The sequence below is a fragment of the Octopus sinensis genome, linkage group LG3 (genome assembly GCF_006345805.1).
Source record: "Octopus sinensis linkage group LG3, ASM634580v1, whole genome shotgun sequence".
NCBI lineage: Eukaryota > Metazoa > Mollusca > Cephalopoda > Octopoda > Octopodidae > Octopus > Octopus sinensis.
The window spans coordinates 104,483,745-104,508,183 of record NC_042999.1 but is presented as its reverse complement, the minus strand read 5'-3'; the positions used below and the strand labels follow the sequence as shown (position 1 = coordinate 104,508,183).

Sequence of the window (24,439 nt, the reverse complement as noted above, 5' to 3'; positions counted from 1 at the left end):
AATGAGGACTTGACACAGCTTGGTTTCTGCCAGGGTCTCTTTCTACTAACAAGTTCCCCATGTGAGACATGGACCCTTTACAAACGTCATGTAAAGGTCCTGAGAAAAGCTGGTATCTTGAGTATTGAGGTGATGGTGCACAAGCACCGGTTACGTTGGACTGGATACCTTATTAGAATGAAGGATAGCAGGATCCCCAAAAAGATGTATATATATATATATATATATATATATATATATATATATATTATATATATATATATACATATATATATATACATACATATATATATATATAGATATATATATATATATATATATAATATATATATATATATATACATATATATATATACATACATATATATATATATATAGATATATATATATATATATATATATATATATATATATATATATGTGAATATATATGCGCGTGTGTGTTTTATTACAGTTATTGTGTTAAAGTTATTTGTAAAAGACAAGAACCGAATATTTAATGAAAACGAAACTCAATACCATGAGTAGTGTCAAATTTGCTTTAAAATTTGTTTTGCGTAATACTTCAAGTTTCACATGGCAGTTTATCCAAACAGTAATGAAAAATATGTTTCTCGTGTTGATATAAGGAAAGCTTCGTTATTAGGAAACGATGCTGAGGTGGAAAACTACAGTTGTAGTTAAAATTCTCAGAACGAAATTCTGATGGATGAGTTTAAAGTCTGATAAAGAATTTTAAACGTTGTTAATTGAGGATGACTACGTAAAGACAAATGGAAAACAGAACAAAAAAACAAAGAGGTAAAGATAGGGGTCAGTGTGTATCAAGTAAGAAATATGATGCAAGGATGTTATTTCTATAGAGATAAAAGGCTAAATATAATATTAAAGGTAAGAGCGGTCAAGCAAATCAAGAGTGATCAAATAGTGGTCAAATGAAGAATATTTAAATTGACATAATGTAGGTAATAAAAGGAAGATGGAAAAGTATTTTGTGTTATTTTGTGTATGTATATGTATGTGTGTTTGTATAATAGTGACTGTTATTTATTGTATGCTTATATGTATATTGGTTAGATCAAGAAAGAAAAGGAAAAATTAACATGAATAATATAATCAAACAGCGGTTTCAATTAAGAAAATTATCAGCTTAAATTGATCTCAAAAAAGTATATATATACAAACTTATTATAGTCTATGAATTAGAATTAATTCTAAATTAAGACTATAATGCATCATGTGCTAAAATAAAAATCAAATTAGTTAAAATTCGATTAATTAAATTCAAATTAATCAGTAATGTGTAAAACTCAGACACTAATGCCTGTATGTTAAATGTCAGTTTTATGTGCATGCGTATGAGTGCAAGTGTTTAAGTATTAATCTATTAAGTTATTTGTGTAAACTTTTAGAAGACAAAATGATAATGTGAAAAGTTAATTTGATATATGGAGGCGAGTTTTACAATATTTGCATACATGCTAGTTTGCGGCGTATATATTATGTGGCTGAAGCTGTTCAAACTGTGGAAGATACCCGCTGAGGTTGGTAGTATCGTAGTGGTTAGTTCACTGACATGTTGTGCATTCTTTCACTCTGTATACGATTTGAAAGCCGCACAGATGAACGTTCAACCTAATCTAATTCAGGGTCTTATGCCTTACGTGTTTGAATTAGGCCATAACACCGCGGAAGCAACCAAAGACATTTGTTGCGCGAAAAATGAAGGCGCAGTTGATCACAGTTCAGTAACAGATAGCTGAAGAAATTTCGCTCAGGTTGCAAGAACCTCTAAGATAGGATAAGGCAAATCCGGTGAGTCGTATCCGGGAAGTATTAGGCGAGCTTGGCATCTCACAGATTTATGCCAGTCTGCAGCTAAATACCCGACATTGGTTAACAAAAAACGAGCTCTTCTGCAGCAAACAAATGCAAGACCTCATACCGTTCGAAAGACCTGGAATAAACTCCAGGAACTTGAATGAATCGAACTGATGCCACCCCCGGCTTATAGTTCGAACCTAACTCCTTCGGATTATTACTTGTTCCGATTCATGGATCACTTCCTGCACTCGTGATGCTTCGTCAACCAAGGGGAGGTGGAAGCTTCAGTGAAGGAGTTCTTCGCCTTGAAAGAGAAGAACTGGCATCGGTGTGAAATCAAAGAACTGGCAAAAAGGTGGCTTCAGACGGTACAACTATCTTTGCATATAGCCTTGAGCTGACCAAAGCCTTGTGAGTCGATTTGGTACACGGAAACCGAAAGAAGCCCATCGTAAATGTGTGTGTACATGGATGTGCATGTGTATCTCTATATATGTGTCTATGTATCTGTGTTTGTCCCCCCCCACCGCCGCTTGACAACTAGTGTTGGTGTGTTTACGTCTCCGTAACTTAGCGGTTCAGCAAAAGAGACCTTAAAATAAATATGACCTATGGTCAATATGTCCGACTAAAATCCTTCAAGGTGGCCCTCCAGCATGGCCACAGTCAAATGACAGAAACAAGTAAATGAATAAAAGAATACGTAAAATATATTTTTGACATATGTCACAACTCTCAAACTCATACGTTAAAATATGTTCGCGTGTGCGTTTCAGTTACAGATACTTTTGTGTGTGCGTTTGCGCGCGTGTGTGTGTTTGTCTGTGTATATGTGTGTACATGTGTGTGTGTGTGTGTGCCATTGTATGTGCGTCTGTGTATATGTGCGTCTGTGTGTACATACGTGTGTGTATGTGTATGTGTGAGACTACTAATTGTAACTTCCTGTTTCCGGATGCATTATGATATACTTTAGTTGAAGGTTAATTGTCAGCCATTTACAATAAATACGAATGTATACTCTTTGCAATTTGTATATAGAAGTTGAGTCATTTAACTGAATAAAGTAAATGGTTCTCAACTGGTGGTTCTCGTTATGACAATTGAGGCTGCTAAAACTCGGAAATAAACAATAACAATGGAAAAATATCTTCCTCCGCAACTCAGCGTTTTCTGAGATACAAGCACAGCGAATACGCTGGCAAATACATTCCTAGCATTTTTGCTAATTTCCTAAACTAAACTAAACAATAAAGATTCATTCTGCGCTATTTCCTGAAGTAGATTGGCTTGGAACCCAAACAACAGAAGGAAACCGCCAATGAGATAGCCACGATGGCTGAGGCCGGTTAGTGCTAGTTGTTGACAAATCATCGCAGAGGAAAGTCTTCTGTAGACGAAACCTAATTTAGTTCTCGCTACCCCACTCCGGTAAAATAGACAGGCTAAGAGATGAAACGCTTGTGATTCTGAGATACCTGCTGAAAATACAAAAGAGTTTCCAATATTTTGAGAAATTTAGTTAATATGAAGAGAAGAGCTTGCTATACTTTTAGGTAGCTTCTACTGTTTCTGCGTCGAGTAAAGCACCTCTTATGGTTATTTAGCCTCAACGTTTTATCTAACTGGTGTTACCCAATGACTCTGACAACGCTGTTGTTTTTAAACAACAGAGAATCTTTAAGAGAATCTTTTAAAATATCTTACTACTGCTCACCGTGTTCCTATCTTGGTGACTTCTCACATATTACCTGCCGATTTAATGATTTGAAACCAAACGCCACTAAATATCGCTGTTTGTTTTCACTTCAAGGAATGTTGTCTGTTAAGAAAACAAAAGTTAAATGATTTTGGATTATGGTATTTTTGAACCCTCAGTCTCTCTATTGCGAACGTAAGTGATAGTGGTAACTGGCAATCAGCGCTCTGTTCACTGTTGATAAATCACTATTGACTATTCACAGCTGATAAATCACTGCTGCTTTTTGAATACCTAATCATTTCCTAATATTGAAAATCTCGTATGTTCTATTTCCCACAATATATTCTGTAGCAAATTGGACTAGTAAGTGTCACACCATCGGAATCCACTACAGCGTAACGATAAAAGATAACACTTTTAGTCATATTGATGGACTCTAATTCCAGCTTACAAGTTTGCTCTTTGGTGTGACTAATGTCGTAAGCGCTTTTCAAAGTATAGTGACTGGCATAATTACTGAAAACATCAAAGGAACTCATAACTATCTCAACAATGTTATTGTCATTGTAAAACCTATTGAAAAGCACGTTGAGGACTTGACTAAATATATTTCAGCTACTAAGAATTTCAACATTACATAGGACAATGACAAATGTCTTTTCCTCCAAATATCCATTTGTTATTGAGAATACAAAACAGAAAATAATTTTCTTCAACCAAACATAGAAATATTGAAGCCTCTCATTGACTACTTACTGCTTACAAATTCTAAAAACATACAAAAGCTACCAGGTTTGTTTAGTTAAATTAAGTAGCTCTCCTTTTTCGGAACTAGTACAAATCCTACAAAATCATTTTCAATTTCAAAACAGACACCTAGATGCTTTTCATCTGCTTAAAACTTCAATACTTAATACCTCTTTCTCGTAAATCTTATGTGAACTTTCACCACACGATGGGGGTGTCGTTGCCGAGACGGATGTCTCGGAAGTTTTCCGTGAACCGGTCAGCCAAGTGGCGACCCGTTTGACCAATGTATAGAGAAGGACAGAGAGAGCAGGAGATGTAGTAGATGACGTTGCTAGAAGTACAGGTGAAGGAGTCAGTGATATGATAGGGTCGGTGATTGGTGCCTGTAAAGAGGGTAGTGTTGGAGAGGTAAGGGCAACTTTCTCTGTGAACTTTACTTCTTGTTCACTTTGATGTGTTTCAAGGCATTCGCCGATGTTCTTTCAGATAAAATTTGTGTCAATTTAAACGGGAAGCAACTCTGTATACATTATAGTTTGAAACTATGCATTATACGTTGAAACTACATACGCTTAGGCGTTGTCCACGATAATTTTGTTTTCCTTATGCTTAATATTTAATTATGCAATTTAATTAGACGATGGTTGTATTCAAAAGTTTCAAGAGATTTTAGATGTGATTAAATTTAAGGTTGTTTACAACTTAAACGATTTTTATTTATTCAATACAGCCTTGGTTCTACCACCGAACTTGAACAGGTACATATTGTTAGCGTTCAGCACATTTGGAGATATTTGCCGAATTAATGGTTAGCTTATTTGCTGATAGGTACATACATACACACGCACACATACATATCCACATACACACACATACATACATGCACACACATACATACATGCATACTTACATACATAATTGTTCGCGTACGTATGCAAGCAGCTAGGTAAATATGCATGCAAGTACAGATGTAGGTTGAGAGGAAGGCGGTGGGTAGGTATGTCGATAGATTGGTAGGTGGGTAGGTAAGTAGGTTGGTGAATAGGTTGTTATGCGTGTACGTATGCATGCAAGCATGTATGTAAATATATATATATATATATATATATATATATATATATCACGTGATCACGTGACCGACCAGACCATCAGATGTTGTTACACATCGCTGGTCACAATGCGTTCGCATTGTTTTAGCCTTTGAATGACGCTACCCCGCTGGCTAAGCGAGCAGGCCAACAGAAGAAAGAGTGGGAGAAAGAGTGGTGAAAGAGTACAGCAGGGATCACCACTCCCGGAGCGTCGTGGAGGTTTTAGGTGTTTTCGCTCAATAAACACTCACAACGCCCGGCCTGGGAATCGAAATCGCGATCCTACGACCGCGAGTTCGCTGCCCTAACCACTGAGCCATTGCGCCTCCATGTATATATATATATATATATATATATATATATATATATATATATAATATACCTAGATATACAGCTACCTACCTATCTATATATGTATAGATAGGTAGGTAGATAGGTAGGTAGGTAGGTAGGTAGGTAGGTAGGTAGGTCACACTCCATCGATTACAACGACGAGGGTTCCAGCCTACTCGTGAAATTAACGTGCAAGTGGCTGAGCACTCCACAGACACTCATACCCTTAACGTAGTTTTCAGAGAGATTAAGCGTGACACATAATGTGACCATGCTAACCCTTTTGAATTACAGATACAACTCATTTTTGCCAGCTGAATGGACTTGAGCCACGTGAAATATAGTGCCTTGCTCAAGAGTACAAAGTGCGGCAAGGATTCGAACTCACGACCTTAAATCGTGAGCTGAATACCCCTAACCACAAAGCCACACGCCTTCACACACTCACACACACACATACATACATGTGTGTGTGTGTGTGTGTGTGTGTACTAGCAGAGGCAACCGACGTTGCCCGGGAATGAAATTGTTCCTTATATATTAGAAGAAAACGGCAAAATATGGTGTATAGAACAAGAAGTTGAAAGAGAGAGGGATAGTGGGTGAGAGAGACGCTGGTATTTGATACTGTATGTATGTTCTATAGTGAAGATGAAAGAAATCCGGCACAAAGAGAGGGAGCAAGCGAGAGAGAAAGAGACGCTGATATTTGATACTGTATGTATGTGCATGTGTGTGTGTTTGTGTGTTTGTGTGTGTGTGTGCCATTTATTTCAATCACTCTTCTGAAGATATTCACTCATTCTTTTTATTTAATCCCCGTTTTAATTTTCAAAAAAGTTTCCGAGAAAAATGTTCTCACACTCTACAAGGGAAGACGGGGTAGATGTAGATGATCAGTATTCTACAGTGAAGCAAAAACGAGTATAGATAGCCAGAGTAAGGTCACGAGGGACACCTGCACATCAACAGCAAAGGCATGAAAACGACCGCAGGTGAGTTGCTGAACGCAGAGTCAATGAGTCACAAGAGGTACGAGAAGAACGGTTAGAACAATTACATCAACAAAATGCAATCTGCAGGAGCCAAGAGTCAAAAGAGGAAAGAGAGAAACGTTTAAAGGATGCAAGACAAAGACAAGCTGCTTTTAAATTACCGCTAAACCTGGTCACATTCGACAGTCCAATTTGTAAGCAAAGGTTCAAGTTCAACAGAAGTGTTGCGCCAACGCCACCTGATCATTTGGGATGAATGCACCATGTCACATAGAGGTGCAATGGAAGCTCTTGATAAGACTTTAACGACATAAGAGGCAACAATAAATCTATGGAAGGAGTTACATTAGTTTCATCAGGAGACTTCAGACAGATATTACTACTCATTCCGAGAGGAACAAGATCTAATGAAATAAAAGCATGCATTAAGTTTTCACACCTGTGGAATAAAGTACAGAAATTCTCCTTCAATACAAACATGCGAGTTTTATAACATGAGGATCAACGCGCAAAACAGCTTTCAACTTTGCTCTTCCAATTAGGAAATGGGAAAGTACCATTTGATGGGAATGGTGATATCAATTTGGCTCATATCGCTATCATGGTGAATTCCCCAGCTGAACAACAGGGTATTTTCAGATTTAGGTGCTAGTCATAATTCACATAAATGGTTACATGAAAGGGCAATTCTTGCTCCAAAAAATGAGACAGTAGGAAGAATTAACCATGAATTAATATATAAGACAACAACAATCATTAAGGAGTACAAATCAGTTGATTCAGTTCTTGATGAAAATCAAGCTGTCCATTACCCACCAGAGTTCCTCAATTTTCTTGAGCTACCTGGAACTCCTCCACATAAACTTTTTCTGAGGGTAGGAGTCTCAATAATGCTTCTAAGAAATTTAATCCTCCTAAATTATGCAATGGGACAAGGTTGATAGAGAAGACATTATCACCTAATGTGACAGAAGCTATCATTATCACTGGATGTGCCCCTGGGGAAGAGGTTTTCATTTCAAGAATTCCAATCAAACCAAATGACACGCCATTCGTGTTCAAACGAACACAATTCCCAGTGCGACTTTGCTCTGCAATGTCTATTAATAAAGCTCATGGTCAAACTTTGAAATCTACTGGCTTGCACTTAATTGAGCCACGCTTTTCTCTTGGTCAACTTTATGTTGGTTGCTCTAGGGTTGGTAGTTTGCAATATTTACTTGTCTATACTCCAAACCAGAAAACAAAGAATGTTGTTTACCAAGAAGCTCTTACGTAATTTCCTCCAACAAATGTGATAGACTTTATAAAAGTCGTAATTTTTGATTTGTCGTTTATTATTATCATTGAGTGAGAGAGCAGTGCATACCACCAAAGTGACACATTATTATTATTATTATCATTATTATTATTATTATTATTATTAATTATTATTATTATTATTATTATTATTATTATTATTATTATTATTATTATATTATTATTATTATTTATTATTATTATTATTATTATTATTATTATTATTATTATTATTATCCTGCTCTCTCTGTCCTTCTCTACATATTGGTCAAACGGGACGCCGCTTGGCTGACCGGTTCGCGGAACAAACACCGAGATCTATAAATATTGGTTTCAAATTTTGGCACAAGGCCAGCAATTTCGGAAGAAGGAGGAAGTCGATTACCAGTGTTCAACTGGTACTTATTTCATTGACGCCGAAACGACAAAAAGCATTTGAACTCAGAACGTAAGTTGGAAAAATGCCGCTAAGCATTTTTCCCAAACTGCTAACGCTTCTACATGCTCGTCGCCTTCTTTAGAACCTAAAAATATTACTACATCTGAGGAAGCTTCCAGAGGGTATTTAGATTTACATATTCTAATATCCATGGATCGTATCTCTTCAATACATTAGTCAAGTATCCCAAACGCTTAGTATCAGGTACTGAAAATGCATTGCAGAATAGTGCTCTGTTTTGCATATATGCAAAAATATTATGCTTGTACGTATTTCTGTATTTGTTAACCATATATATGTATGCAGGCATGTATGGATGATACATTCATATGTACATATGTATGTGTGTACGTACGTATGTATGTACGTAGGTACATACGTATATATGCGTGCATGTATATACAAAACAATATCACGTGATGCATTTGCATACCTGTTACCTACATATGTAATTTGTATTTTTGCATGTATGGCTGCATCTACTTACATGTGCATTTATATGTGTACCCAAGCATCATCTAAGTATGCATACTAAATGATACATGATGTACAGATGTCTTATCCAGAAACATTTGTGTTCTGCTTAACGTTTTCACTTCCTCTTTTATTTTTGTGCTTTTCTTACTGCTGCAAAAACATGAGATGACGCCGAGTCACGTATTTATCCGGAAATTTGTCTCCATGTTCGTAACGAAGGTTCAACAACTAAGATCGTTATCCGTGACTATCTTGTTATAAATGAAGGACGCTTAAAACGGATTTAATTACGAAATTGTAGTTCATTTGTTAAATAAATACGGAACGTGTTTTTTCGGGTTAACCGTCTCTGTAATTGCTCCTACTTTATTGGCAATTTATTTTCAATCGTTACAAGAATATTGTACAATGAATGACCGATTCGTCTTCGACACCACTACACTATTGTCTAAAAATCAATATCTGACCTCTGACGTTAAGAGCAAACGAGAAAGTCTCTGCAGGAGACGCGATAGCCTAAACAAGATCACTCAGCCTGCTTGATATAACAACCAGTCTTCCTCAATTACACACTACAGCTTTAAAATGGAGAACAAATGTATTGGGTTGTCAGGAAAGTTCATGCCGATTTATAGTAGCTTACCTTTCGACTTATTTTAGAACATGGTTGCGTTCATAAAATAGGATTTGACTACACCTCCATTTAGAGCACAGTTAAAGCTATCTTTTCGTGGAAGAAGGTTTATGTTCCTATAACCTGTAATTTTGTAACCCTTTAAACTGGAAGATAAGAATGTTCATGTTCGGCACTTGATGCTTTGGGAACCAAACAAAAATTGCTGCAGTTTGTTGGGATGTGTTACCCTACCCTCCATATTCACCAAATATTGCTCCTTCGGATTTCCACTTATTCAGGGCTCTGCAGAATATTCTTAATGGTAAAAATTTCAATTCTTTGGATGACGTAAAAAGATACCTTGATGAATTATTTGCCATGAAACCACCTCAATTCTGGGAAGAGGGTATTTTCAAGTTAAAGGAAAGATGGAAACGCATTGTGCAACAAAATAGTTCATATTTGGTTGATTAAAAATGTAATGGCAAGTATTTATTGACCTTTTTCTTTCCTTTAAAAATCGGTACGAACTCTCCGGACAACCCAATAGTTGTAGACATGCAAATTGACACAATGGTCATGGCTGGATTGCAATTGATCTTACAGTTGCTCAAATGGACCTGATCCGGAGCTGTTTAGTTAAAGCTGACCTTATTTGCTGCTGTCTATCAAGCGTACGCTCTGAAGATTAAGGAGCCTTTATTACTCTTCCACGATTGTGTTAATGATGTGAGTTCAGCGGCTGTGGCCGCTCCTCAGGATTGTGAGAGATCACATTCATCCACCTGCTAAATTTTAATATATTTCGTGAGTAAAAGGTGCCTGAAAGTGGTCGTTCAACCTGCTTCATGCAAAATCCCATTCAAACCATAGCCTATCGTCTTAAGAAAGGACCTTTTTTGATAACGAAATCCAGAGTGTATTATTTAAAAAATAATCTAAATTCAACATTTAAATGCCCTTGAGCGTCAACATTATCAGGACCGAATTTGGCTAAACAACAGTGTTTAGCCCCATATCAATCCTTAAATGCAAAATACAATGGGAAATCTAGCTCCCGGTATATGTAAAGATGGAATAGGCGCAGTTGAGGCACTTTTCATCATACACTTCCTCTGTTAAAGCAAGCCCGTAAAGCAAATGCGAGTTCAGTTTTAAATCTACATTACAAATATTATTCACTGCCGACGCGAATGTAATATCTTACACGCAGCTGGATGTACCTCATGAATACTGTACCTTATATCCAAACTTTAGTTATTGATTTGTTATTCGATTTGCTACAAAAAATACATTTACTGTACTTAATTTGAACCTTTAAAAGTTTGCTCCGAAACCACAGACTATCTTATATGCCACGAATAACATTTCAACTATTATATTCTATGGTCGTTTGGTGTCTCTTTAATCGTGATGGAAAACAGAGAAGAATGCGCTCATAGCTATTATTGTCTTATCTTGCAATATTTTTTTCTAAAATTTATAGATATGTTTGGGAAGGGGGATTAAGTATTATGAAAAATGTATTTTAAATTTATCTTACTTAAAAATTACAGTACAAAACTTAGCTGACATACACCACTTGCCATTTGTAACAGCTAATGAGCAGTAAAATATATTGCTCTAAGTTATATAACCAGAACTGTGTTGGTTTGTAGTGTATTTAACAACATCATTCCATTCGTCATTATAGTAATAGTGAAAGAACTATTGGAACAATAAACTCACTTTGATAAGTGCCAAGCTCCAGCGCCTCTCCGCTGTTGAAATATCGTCCTTATCGCTACGTAAAACCTTTTTAAACTTGACAGCCCTCGAAAGGATAAAAGACAAGGTCAACTCCGGCAGAATTTGAACTTAAAGCGTCTATATGTATACAATGCCACTTTCGTTTTATTCTTTATTAGTAACAATTACGCCACGTTATTTAGATATTGGTGGTACACGTTCTATCTAAAGCTGCTTATAACCGAAAATACTAAACTAAAAGTTACACTAGTTTGGATTTATTTTCTGTCAACGCTTTCAAAGATGAAACTATAACATTCCCTGTGATAGGATAAATTCAGCTAATTAACTGATCGGTATTACTTTAAGCCGGGAGGTTGTGTAGTATTGTTTTGTTCTCCTTAAAGGATTTCTATCAAGTAGAGTTGCATCATGGAAAAGGAGATGTATATGTTTATGTAATTATATAAGGCAATAGCGTCATTATTTTATAGTTAAAAGCTTGACCCTAGTAACTGACTAAATGTTTGTTGTCTATATGGCTGATACTAAATGGTAAATTTAAGACGAAAATCATTTTGCGATATAAAGTGGAATTAGTGCCTTATTAGTGCCCGACTTGGCAGACTTAACGCCGCCACATTAATGCTTTTCCCATCTCTCTCGTTCGATAACATGCATCAGTACACATTTTCTAAATGGTACAAATTTCATAAATTCTTCTGTCATTCAAATATAACTCGATTAATGCATTTCATCAGAATATATACGAAGTAAGAGCTGTAACCTGTAGCAAATTAAAACATCAGTTCAATCGACCATCCGATGCAAAATTTATCCAATCAATTCCACTGTTCGATCGATTAAACACACTTGAAGGAACCACTGCCGTCTTCATCCTCTAATTGTCAATGTTCGTTGTAATGATTGATGTAAATATAGCAGATTTCCTTCTCCAGTCCCATATAAAGTTATGCCGTCTACATTTTTCTTTTTCTTTTTTTTTTTCTTTTTCTTGTCTCACTGATTTTCTATATTTATTTAGCACGTTACGCTGGTGATGCAAAAATAATTGCAGTTTTTTTTCCTATTTTAAACTTTCATACATATTTTGGAATAAACTTTTACTTAACTATGTTCAAACTAATCCATTTTAAAATGCGAGTTTCGGTCTCTTGATTTCTGTTAATGGTTTAGTTTCCGCTGTTTATACTTGTTTAATTCAGGCTGTCAAATTGAAAATGGAAAAAAGAAAATTCGAGAAATTTTATTGAGTGAATTCTAACTGGAACGTAAAGCAGCGGAAACTACGCTCAATGTCAATTACTTGGCCACAGGACTGCCAACTAACGTATAGCTCAACAATGGTTTCAAACCAGAGCTTTAAAATTGAGAAAGATTGCAGATGACTTTCTACGATCAACAACGTCCAACGGAGAGTCATTAATGAAGCAGGATCACCGAAAACAATTCGAGAGGTTGATAGAAGAATTATGCATTAATTATTCAGCAGTGTTTCGACATTTGCACCACACTGGAAAATCAAAACAGCTCCGACACAATTTGAATGAAAATTCGAAAGGTCGCCGTTACAAATTCTGCTCTACATTTCTTATGGCCAGCATGAACGATGAATTTTTTCATCATACTGTGACTTAGAATGAAGAATAGATTTTGAACAGCAACTGATGGTGTTTCATGCAATGGAAAAAGCATTGTGAAGCACTAAAATATTTTCATAAACCGAAACTTCACCAAAAGAAATATACTAGATGATTTCACTTGCCAACAACCAAGTATCCACTATTGTTTCTTGAATCTTTGCGAAACGATAGCAACAGAGAAGTGTTACCAGAAAATAGACAAACTCTTCCAAGAACTGTAAGCATCATGTCCAGCATTGGTTAATCAAAAAGGATCAGCTCTTCTCCATGACAACGCCCGACCTCATATCCCCCAAATGTCTCTACTGAATTTCGGAGATATACATGCCACCCAAGTGATTTGATCAGAGATCATGTGTTAAAACTAAAACGACTTCAGCGTGGAAGACACAATAGCTTTTCAAAACCATACCAAGACTCATAACTTTACCGAAACATTTATCGTTTGGTGTCAAAATTTCCGTCGCACCAAACGCAACCGGTTCACTAACACGATTCTAATGCATTTAGTTTCTGAGCTTTTTCGTGTAGTCCTTCTTTCTTTCCTTCTCTCTGCTTTTGGTATCGCAGACTGTGAGTTAGTAAATGATTTCAAGGAAATGAAGCTACCAAAGAGGCAGATGTGACAGTAGCAATGGCAGCGGTAGTAGTAGTAGTAGTAGTAGTAGTAGTACTACTACTACTACTACTACTACTACTATAACTACAACCGCTGCTAATACTACAACTGCAACTACTACGACTACTGTCACATCTGCTTTGGTTGTTTCAATTCCTTGGGATCGTCTTCTGGATCACACAGTATACAATGCCAAATATAGAGAGAAGACGAGAAAGAAGAGAGGTTATGTGGAATTAACTGACCAACTGTGAGCATCCAACCAGAACCATTGACCTACAAATGAAAACAAACGAGCACCTTACAATTCTGAAACATGTGTGTATATGTGTGCGTGTGTGTACACCGGTTTTTAAGCAGTGATAGGGGACAAACACAGACTCACACACACACGTATATATAAATATATATATATATATATATATCACGTGATCACGTGACCGACCAGACCATCAGATGTTGTTACACATCGCTGGTCACAATGCGTTCGCATTGTTTTAGCCTTCGAATGACGCCACCCCGCTGGCTAAGCGAGCAGGCCAACAGAAGAAAGAGTGGGAGAAAGAGTGGTGAAAGAGTACAGCAGGGATCACCACCCCCTGCCGGAGCCTCGTGGAGCTTTTAGGTGTTTTCGCTCAATAAACACTCACAACGCCCGGTCTGGGAATCGAAACCGCGAGTCCGCTGCCCTAACTACTAGGCCATTGCGCCTCCACAATATATATATATATATATATATATAATATATATATATATATATATATATATATATATATATGTGTGTGTGTGTGTGTGTGTGTGTTCATTCTTGAACATTTCATAGTTTATTTATTTATTTTTGTTTATTTGTTTCTTTTTATTGTTTGTTTGTTGTTTTTTTTTGTTGTTTTTTTGATAATCAAGACTTCGTAATCTAATGTGTCCTTTTTATGATAAATATAATATGAAAAACATTTGACTGCTATTTCAAACCAGTTCAGTGATTGCGTACAAGCTCCCCTACTTTAGAAAGTTTTGCATTCAGTAATGGCTCTTCTTAGAAAGTACTCCTCAAAAAACAGCTATTTTTTTATCCTCACAAAACAACAGCTAGGTAGAGTGTACCTAACTACGTAGTAAAGTTAACTGGACCTGTTCGTTAAACCATGACAGTCCGCACGTGCAAATGACAGTAAATGTACGCGGAGTGCATCGGTTATATGTGTCCTCATGGAATCATTATATATAAATGAATCCGTTATATCGATGTCGTTGTTTTAAAAGATATTTTCGTTGCACTCAGAAGAGCACTCTGAAATTAGATGAAGCAAATTCTCCGCTGAATTAACTAGCATTAATTTAGATAATTGTCCAGATCCGTAGTAAATCTAGTAATTGTGATTTATTCGATATTATGGACAGTCTCGAGATAGTGTGTTATTAATTACTCTACTCATGTAAATAGATGTCAGTTCTAGCTAATCCACTGATGCCTATACAGATTATAATACTTCTCACACAGCTTCATGTCTTTAAGTGATCGTTCAAATTGGCTGCGATGCTGCTATCAAATCACACGCTGTCTTCATAAATACACTCTTCTCCACAAAGTTTGGTCTCCACTGGAACGTTTTTCGAGGTATCACCTGCAGTTTGACAACAAAAACTAGTCTGCGAGAGGGTCTCTGTGTAGTTCTCAACCCATGACAGATATTTCCCCTAAATCACAGCCTATCCGCTTAAAAAGAATTAACATATGAAGGATGAACTAGACCTAGATACGGTATGTTAAAAAACGAGACGGAAGCCATAGCAGGACATCTTTTTAACTTATGTGTGCTCTATTGTAGCAGATTTGAGGTTAAAGAATGATTCGTACAGCTGATAGTGCTGCTCCATCAGTATTTTCTGGATTATCAAAATTGTTGTGTTGTTATGTCATGCATTTAAATCTTCCACTTACGTGGAGGTGGAGAATTTCATGTTACGCTTTTTTGTGTTTTCCAAACAACAATAGTTGAAAGAAGGTCACCATGTAAACTGAAGAATTATCTCTTTTTACGTATCGTGAGTCGCTCAGGAAATATGGGAACCCAAGACAATGTGGATGTAAACAATAAAGGCTTAAAAGAATTAAAATGGGTAAATATATATATACGGTCTTTTAATTAACAAAATATTTTTCAGATGTTCATGAAATAAAAGTATGATTCTGGAAAACATCGTTGTTTCATTTTATAAAACTATTCAATAATATGAATTGTCGCTATTCAATAATATGAATATTTTAAAGGAAAGATGTTTAAGTAAAAAAAATGGTTGTCTTTTTTTTTTTTTTTCGTTTTTGAACAATTATCCTCCACCCTTCAGATTTTAAGAATATCTTACACATTTTTTCTTGTATCCATACGATGATCATGTATAACATATGAATTATTTAGCCATGCTCTTCCTCGGTATGTATGCATTTATATATGTATGTATTCGTATATTTTAAAATATTTTGGCATCTACTTATAAAACAGGAATCCACATCAAAAAGACACAAAGCTAGAATTTAGACAACAATAACTATAACCATTTAGAAACTGAATTTTAGAAAAAATTTGTAAACTTTTACTATTCCTCTTACAAATTTGCGGAATATGACTTTGAGATCTCTTTTATTTTGCCTGAAATCCCTAGTTTTTCAAGACTATAATTTACAGACCTGCTAGCATTACATCAGTTGGACAAATTATTATAGATACAAATGTAAATTTATAAACCTAACTAAAGAAATTGTAAGTTTCGAAACACTTGACCATAAGTACTTTTCTTCACACTATATGCATGAATTGTAGTTATGACATCTCTACAGATTCCAGCAGACGCTGTATACTTCACATATATTACAACTTTATCCGTCTTATGCACCTGTATTATTAAACATAGATACATTCATACACACACGTACATTCACGCACACATACGCAGACACTCACGCACACACACGCATATATACACACATGTGCGCGTTAACAACAGCGTTAGAGCATTTTAGCTCTTATTTGTAGTAATGTAACTGTTTCTTAACACCCTAGTCACATTTAGTAACCATTATAGTTCTCCTTTTTGGTGAAACATTGCATATTCTATATATTACTGACTGTGAGATTCGGCTGTCGCTACCAGAAGTCTGCCACTGAAGAACCTGAGCAGGATGAAATCTCGCGATCTGGCAGTTTCAGGTCCCGTAGCGGAAGAGAATAATCTGCCAATGATATAAATATAAGAGCATTTATGCACTAAGCATCTAAATGAGAGGTCCCTTCAATGCAAATGGCGCAGTATTCAGTGCTCTAACACACCACCTACGTTAAGCTGTATATACAAATTGCCTTTTGCTATACACACACATATATATCAATATCTATCTATCTACCTATCAATCAATCAATTAATCTATCTATCTAACTATCCACCTCTCCCTATCTACCTACCTACCTCTCTCTCTCTCTCTCTCTTTATATATTTTTATATATTTTTATATAAAAATACGTTGTGTTTATTAATTAATATTTATCTCCTACCAGATGGATTATTTTTATTTGTTAATCTTTTCACTACGGAACAGTACTTTATATATATATATGTATATATATATCATATAAACAGAAGTTTGCAATGTTTCACCAAAAAGGAGAATTATAATTGTCGCTAAATGTGACTAGGGTGTTAGGAGACACCTACATTGCTAGAAATAAGAGCTAAAACGCTCTAAAACTGTAGTTACGCACATGAATGAAAACATGCACACTATAAGGAAACATAATTATCCGAAAAATGCCGATCGAGAATTCTTGATACTGACGTCAGTTTCGGCAATTTCCATTACCTTAGCAGTTAAACCCGCTCGATTGTTCGCCCTTTTCCGGACCCGCTCGTCCGCACGCACACACACGCACACACACACACACACACACACATACACATACACACAAACTCATACACAGACATTTCCGTATTATTAGATCTGAAGAGCAATGTAACACTAATTATCCTAACCAGCATCACATGAAAAATGGCTGCAACAAATTTGCTCTCACAAATCTTAAAAAAGAAATCCAGTACCTTAATATCAGTCGACAATTTGTTCAGCTCGTGATTAAATCAAATGGAGCAGAACAAATCTATAATTAAAGGCTTTCCATCAGTGATCGTTCAGTTTTTTTTCTTCAGGTAAGGTGTATTTAGGACTACATTATCTAATGAGCTTTCATTTTTAAGACGTAAGGAGTTATTTGAAGATTAAAATGCTCTGTTTAAAAACAAGCGTCATCTACTTTAACGAGTTAGATTTTCGCCTATATCTGGTGATATATATTCTTAGCTCAACAATAAAGAAGAAAACGATTACTTTTTATCTTTAGCTTCATATCAGAACTATGACTAAAAGTGTTCTGACATATATCAAAGACTACATGACCCATTTTATTATTTTAGACAGGACATGATTTGAAGGAATTCAGTTACTAATTTTAACAAGTGGTGCACCCACATTTACACAAGGTGCTATCGTTTGTTCCTAGCTCATTCTTCAATTATTTCACCACCATACATGGAACAGTTAAATTACAATTTGTTCTTGAATGAAAGAAAATAACCTGTTATCTTCTTGCAGTCTATATGCTTACTTTCGTTTGGTGATATAATATTCTGCATTTCAGGTTTTGGTGAAATTGAAGGCAATTATAATTGGTCTTCAAAAACATGATAGCAATGTCTGACAGAAGAGGTTACTGGATTGATTAATGAAGAATTGGATCCTCCGAGTTGAATGTTCCCTGATCACATACAGTTATAACTTTATATCTGCATATTGTATCGAGTAAACAAGTACTACGTTCAACAGAAAGAAATTTATACCAACATATGTGCAATAATATAGATCAGTAAGGATAAAAGTGCACATCCTAATACTCTACTGTTTCAGATTCGTTATCTAACCTTATTGAACCTTACTGAGTTCAGACCATACCATAACATAGTTTTTACTGCTTTCACCCTTCTGTTTGATGATAAAGTACCTAACAGTGATCCTCCGTAATCAGTTATCTGTTATGTGCTCTCCTTCACAAAACAAGTATTTAGTCGTTTTAATATTCGTTTTATTCGAACAAACTTTTTCTTGTGTACTCTTATCTCATTTCAACCGATACAATCCAATCTCATTGATTTTCTTATCTCTTGTAGGTTCCCAAATTAATTAGATATTACGTCTTCAGTGGTTCGTGCAGTGGTCAAATTAATTATTGATTTGTAGGACAGACGAAACACATTTTCGATTTTATTTCAAATCAATGAGAAGAGTCTCAGTGCAGGATTCGATATAATATGTCTACGACCTATGAGATAGGTCATATGATAATGTCAAGTAAGATATCAACAAGACAAAAGGTATTAAACTAGGAAAAGAATATTGAGAAACTGTAATAACAGATCGAGACGGTGAAAACAGAATATTAATGAATAAAGAAATTGAGAATATAATAAATTATATAACGAGTGACGTCTGAAAGAAATTACAAAGCTATTTCTTATCTCTTAGTCAGAAGAAGAGAGACAGTAAGCATTAATATTTCATTGTCTTCTATGTTAAAGAAACCTGTTGATAGGTAAAGTTTGTGTGTGTTGATATTCAATTTGAATATTGCTATGTTAATAAATCGTTATTAAATGAAAAGAAAGCGTTGGTTTTGTGAAGGTTCTAGAATGACAGCTCCGTGTAGAAATAAATAAGGCAAAAGATTGTTAAGCTAAAAGTCTTGGAAAAGCGACAAAATGAGGTTGATTAAAAGGAAAATTATGCTAAACGAGTTTGCTATTTATCCACAAGTCAGCCATGAACAAGCAAACATATTTACAGATTACCCACCAGTGCCCTTTAATTTATAAGATATGGGATGTGGTTTGAAGGAGATTTGTCTGCTATTTCTAGCATGACTACCGATCACAAAGAGGCTGCCTAGAGCTGCTGAAGGAGAAAGTTTAGGGAACAAAGGATGTTTGGCTTGTTCGGAAGAGGTAGAGACTTAATGTCTGGAGAACATCTGCCTCTTTTTAATGGGAGATAGGAGAAGGCTTGCTTGAAGTAATACAGATTGTGTATCCGAGTGTCTGTTAGGGCAATGCAATGACCCAGATCTATGAGCAGAATTCTCGTGTAGGTAAAATTTGAAAACAATACGCTCTAAAACACTAATCATATAACATAGTTCTGCATAAACCATGACAACATCCATGTCTACCTCATTAAAAGTAATTCCTAATATCGGCCATTAAAATATCATAAACTAGAAATGTAGTCATCACCTGGTACTTACATAATCGATTAATTTTGCGAAAACCTACTTACAGAAAATCTACTTCATTCATATTGGAACATGGAATGTAAAGGGATGAGGAGAAACTACCATTTCTACCAACTCAACTCCAATCATAATAATTCGTTAGATTCACATATTTCCTTAGATTTTAGAAATCAATGGATCCTTTCTGTCACAAATAAGGAACTTGCGCTGGTGAATGAATGAGTATTAAATAAATCGAAATATGCATGAATGCTAACGTGTAAATACTTCTGATTTCTATGTATATGTATGCATGTAGACAGACAGACATATAGACAGACAGATAGACAGGTAGATAGATAGATAGATAGATAGATAGATAGATAGATAGATAGATAGATAGATAGATAGATAGATAGATAGATAGATAGATAGATAGATAGATAGACTGATAGATAGATAGATAGATAGATAGATAGATAGATAGATAGATAGATAGATAGATAGATAGATAGATAGATAGATAGATAGATAGATAGGTAAATAGAAAGATAGATAGATAGATAGATAGATAGATAGATAGATAGATATAGATAGATAGATAGATAGATAGATAGATAGATAGATAGATAGAAAATATATCAATTTTCTAGGACAAAAGGGTAATTAATAGTATACTTTTGTTATTCGTCAAACCTACCCATTTCAGGCCAGGATCATTCAAAACAACTGTTACATTTACTGGGAGTCGTGGAAGGTTTCAAGTTTTAAAAGTTTATTGCTTTTTTAATTTATTGTATCTTAAGAGACGGTGCTGTTCTCCTAGCATCTTTCTATCACCTTATTCGCTTTCTCTAACACTCCTCAAGAACTCATTCGGAGATAGAGGAAGACTGTGATAGGAGCGAGAGAAAAAAAGAGAGGAGAAAGAAGGAAAAAATTCAGCACAAACATTAACCTCCAAAGGATCAAATCTATAGATGAGAACCACAACACTAAATTAATATAGTTTATCGGATTGACCGATAAGCTCTTAGAGTAAGGATTTTGCAAATGCACTGCCTTATCTAGAAACATCAAATCCAACAAAATTAGAAAGGTATGTATGGCAGTTTGACGTCAGCTGAAAGAAAGTTGCATCTATAAATGCAACGAAGACATGCACATTGCACATTCCATATCGCAGAAGAGAATATAATTCTATGGAACTTGCAAAAATCAGGTTTAAACTTTAATGCCAATCCGGAGACACTCCGTCTATTATAACTCCGTTACATCCAAAATATGATTAAATTTTTTCCAAAGACTTTTTCCTGAAAAATGTCTTGGAAACCTTCCGGAATTTTAGGAATTTCCGAAACATTTTCTTTCCTTCTCTGTTTCGCTTCCCCTCTTTCTTTCTTTCTTTCTTTCTTTCTTTCTTTCTCTTTTTGCTTTCAATCACTCTTTCGTTCTACCCATTATCTCTCGTTTAATTTTTGCAGTATGAAAGTATATATAAGTAGGTGTGTAAGAGAGTGTCATACGACCACGCACGTGTGTGTGTGCGTGTTTGTGTGTCACATATCGAAACAAAACAAACAGAAGATAACTAGGGAAAGAAATCCCGATCCTAAAGCCAGGAAAATAGCTGCCTTCTTATCTTACAATAGACTAAAAAAATATTTTCCAACTTTCAAACTTCCTGCGTATGTACCCTGAAGGAAGCCGGAGATGATTTCATTAGGTACCTGAAAATTCACAGACAGCAATTCACCGATGCTGAATTACCGACCTACAATTCACCAATTAGCATACCCATCTACAAGTAATTGAATGATTGGCACATTCACCGATGGCAAATTGCCCGCTGATATAAAGAATTCAATAATGATTTTAAAATATAAAGTGAATATTTATCACCAAAAAAAATGTATATTAAAAGTATGAAAATATTGATAAAACTTTGAAATTATTTAAAAAAACATGCTATAACTGTAATACCCGTGTCGTCAAAAATCCCGACAGTTTTATAAATGGTAGAAAATGGCACATCAAAACAATTGTAGATACTTTTGATAAATGTCATCAATTGAGAAGGAATATGTAGATACACTGAACTGAAGTACTTAAACAATCAGATATATTGTATATGTATCTATGGAATCTCTACTTTTCCATGCCTACTTGGATCAGACGGATCTTGCACAGATTATGTGGAAGATTGGAAAAAGGAACCATTCTTGTATGACAGTGACACGCGCTTGCACCTACTGCCCAATGATAAGGCAAGGAGACAGTAAAACAACGATGTATGTGAATACATATGCAGATGTGTGTATGTGAATGTGTGAGCATGAAAGTGTTATTCTTTTCTTAGAAAAAGAAATGCGGATTAGTGTCAGGAGAGGCAAGCATGGAAAAGCGGACTGAAATGAGAGACAGAAAAAAATTAAAGAATATACATACATACATAGTAAAACTTTCCAGAGGTTTATCATTTAAGTATATATAAGTATGTCTAGATACACAAGTATATGCATGAGAAGACAAATCTGCACGTATACATACATACATACATACATACATACATACATACATACATACATACAAAAATACCCTGTTGATGTTGCAATTCCAATGAAGGACTCTTGGATCTAGGTTAGAAACCAGCCCATTCTCTATTGGCGAGAACTCTTGAAATAAAACTTAATAATGACATACATACATACATACATACATACATACATACATACATACATACATACATACATACATACGTGTATGTGAGTATGTGTATGTGAGTTTGTGTATGTGAGTTTGTGTGTGTGTATGTGCGTTACGTGAACGATATTTTGAAAACTAATGTGTTGATGGGAAATTATTAAAGTATGTATTGTTTACGTTAGACATTTGCTCAGAGACTTCAAAGTAAAATCTCTCACTACAGCAGTTCGGCTGCATTTGGCGTTTCTGACTGTCACTCAGCCCCACTCCGTTTGTGCTTTTAGTTTCCCTCTACGAGCGTGATCGACAGGTCACATATTGCGTTTTATTATATGCAAGATGAGGAAAGACACGTATAAATAGAATAATAAACTCGTTAGGTTTTATTCTCACAGCACAGTCGCGATATTTTTGTCTCTTCAAGTAAGACTTTTGACTACTGATTCAAAATCAGAAACACCATATTTTAAAGGGCTTATAAAAAAAATCAAATGTTCAAATAACAATAGAATTTAAGCTTTTAAAATCGTATTGTGTATATGAGGCTAATTATTTTCGATGACTGTATTAATTAGTCAGTTGCTTGTAGGTGGATTTGCTTATTGGTGTACTGCCGTCCATGAATTTTACCCTCATGTATTTCGACTTCGAAAGCATGAAAAGCAAAATTGTCCATGCTACGATTTGAACTTAGAACTTAAAAGTATTTAATCCGACGCTCATGTGATCTTACCAAAGTTCTCACTTCGTAAATTAATTCCTTCTGCCAGCATTTTTATTTTTTTCATTAAACTAAAGGGCAGACAGATAGTAATATATAAATTATGCTGATAGGTCTTCTGTCGGTTTCGACGATGAGTATTCAGTTGGGGATCGTTTGAATAAATTACTCGTTAGATTAACCAGCAAGTAGCTGATCGTTTCACAGACACGTGCAGCCTTAACGTAGATCTCAGGTTGAATAAGTGAAACACAATGCATGAATTACTTATACAATACATCGGACGAGCTTTCATGCAGTCTCCTCGACTCGGTATCACTCACAAGGCTTGAATGGACTCGAGGCTAAGGCAAAACGACACCTAATTAAATTACCACGCAGTAAGACCGAACCTGAGAACTTCTGATTGGGAAATAAGATTCTTAACCACTTAACCACCATCTACGTCCACATTGAATAAATATGAAACCGTGGATAAGTTGATTGAAATGGAACGTGACCGATCAAACTTTAGATTCCTCATATATTAACGTCAGCAGTGAAGAAAAACAAAAAAAAAATTCAGACAAGAAATAATCGTCTTGCTTTAATCTGTATGCCCGGTTGAACAATATCAATTTGAGAAAAAAATGCATATCCTCCACTTAGTGATTATATAGGATTTTGTAAGTTAAAGGTTGTTGTGTGTGTATGTATATGTCATGTGTGTGTGAGCACATGTGTGACTTCGTGTTTGTGTGAATATGTGCGTGTTTGTATCTTTAGAGTTGTGTTATTCTGTGGTGGAAGTTGTTCACTTTCTATTTGTTTTACTTTTTATTTAACGATTTTTGTTTTGCTATGGCACTAAAATAATAGCAATAATCTTTGCTACTATAGGCACAAGGCTAGCAATTTTGGAGGAGGAGGTTAGTTGTCATATCGACCACATTGCTCAACTGGCACTTATTGTATTGAACCTGAAAGAAAGAAAGGTAAAGTCGACCTTGGTGGAATTTGAACTCAGAACGCAAAAATGGATGAAATACTGCTAAGCTTTTTGTCCAGTGTGCTAACGATTCTACCAGCTCACCATCTTAATAATATTCTTTTCTACTACAGACACACGATCTGATATTTTGGGTGAGAGGGAAATCAATTATATTGATTCTAGTACTCAACTGG

The 24,439-nt window shown here is 35.4% G+C and overlaps 1 long non-coding RNA gene across 1 annotated transcript; it reads right to left on the bottom strand.

The window, feature by feature from the left end:
* Positions 1-1,891: 1,891 nt before the first annotated feature.
* Positions 1,892-21,953, bottom strand: LOC118762775. Its single transcript, XR_004998525.1, has 3 exons — positions 21,944-21,953; positions 10,864-10,873; positions 1,892-1,976 (listed from the first exon to the last, which is right to left on the bottom strand). It is a non-coding gene; the product is annotated as an uncharacterized LOC118762775 (long non-coding RNA).
* Positions 21,954-24,439: the final 2,486 nt, after the last annotated feature.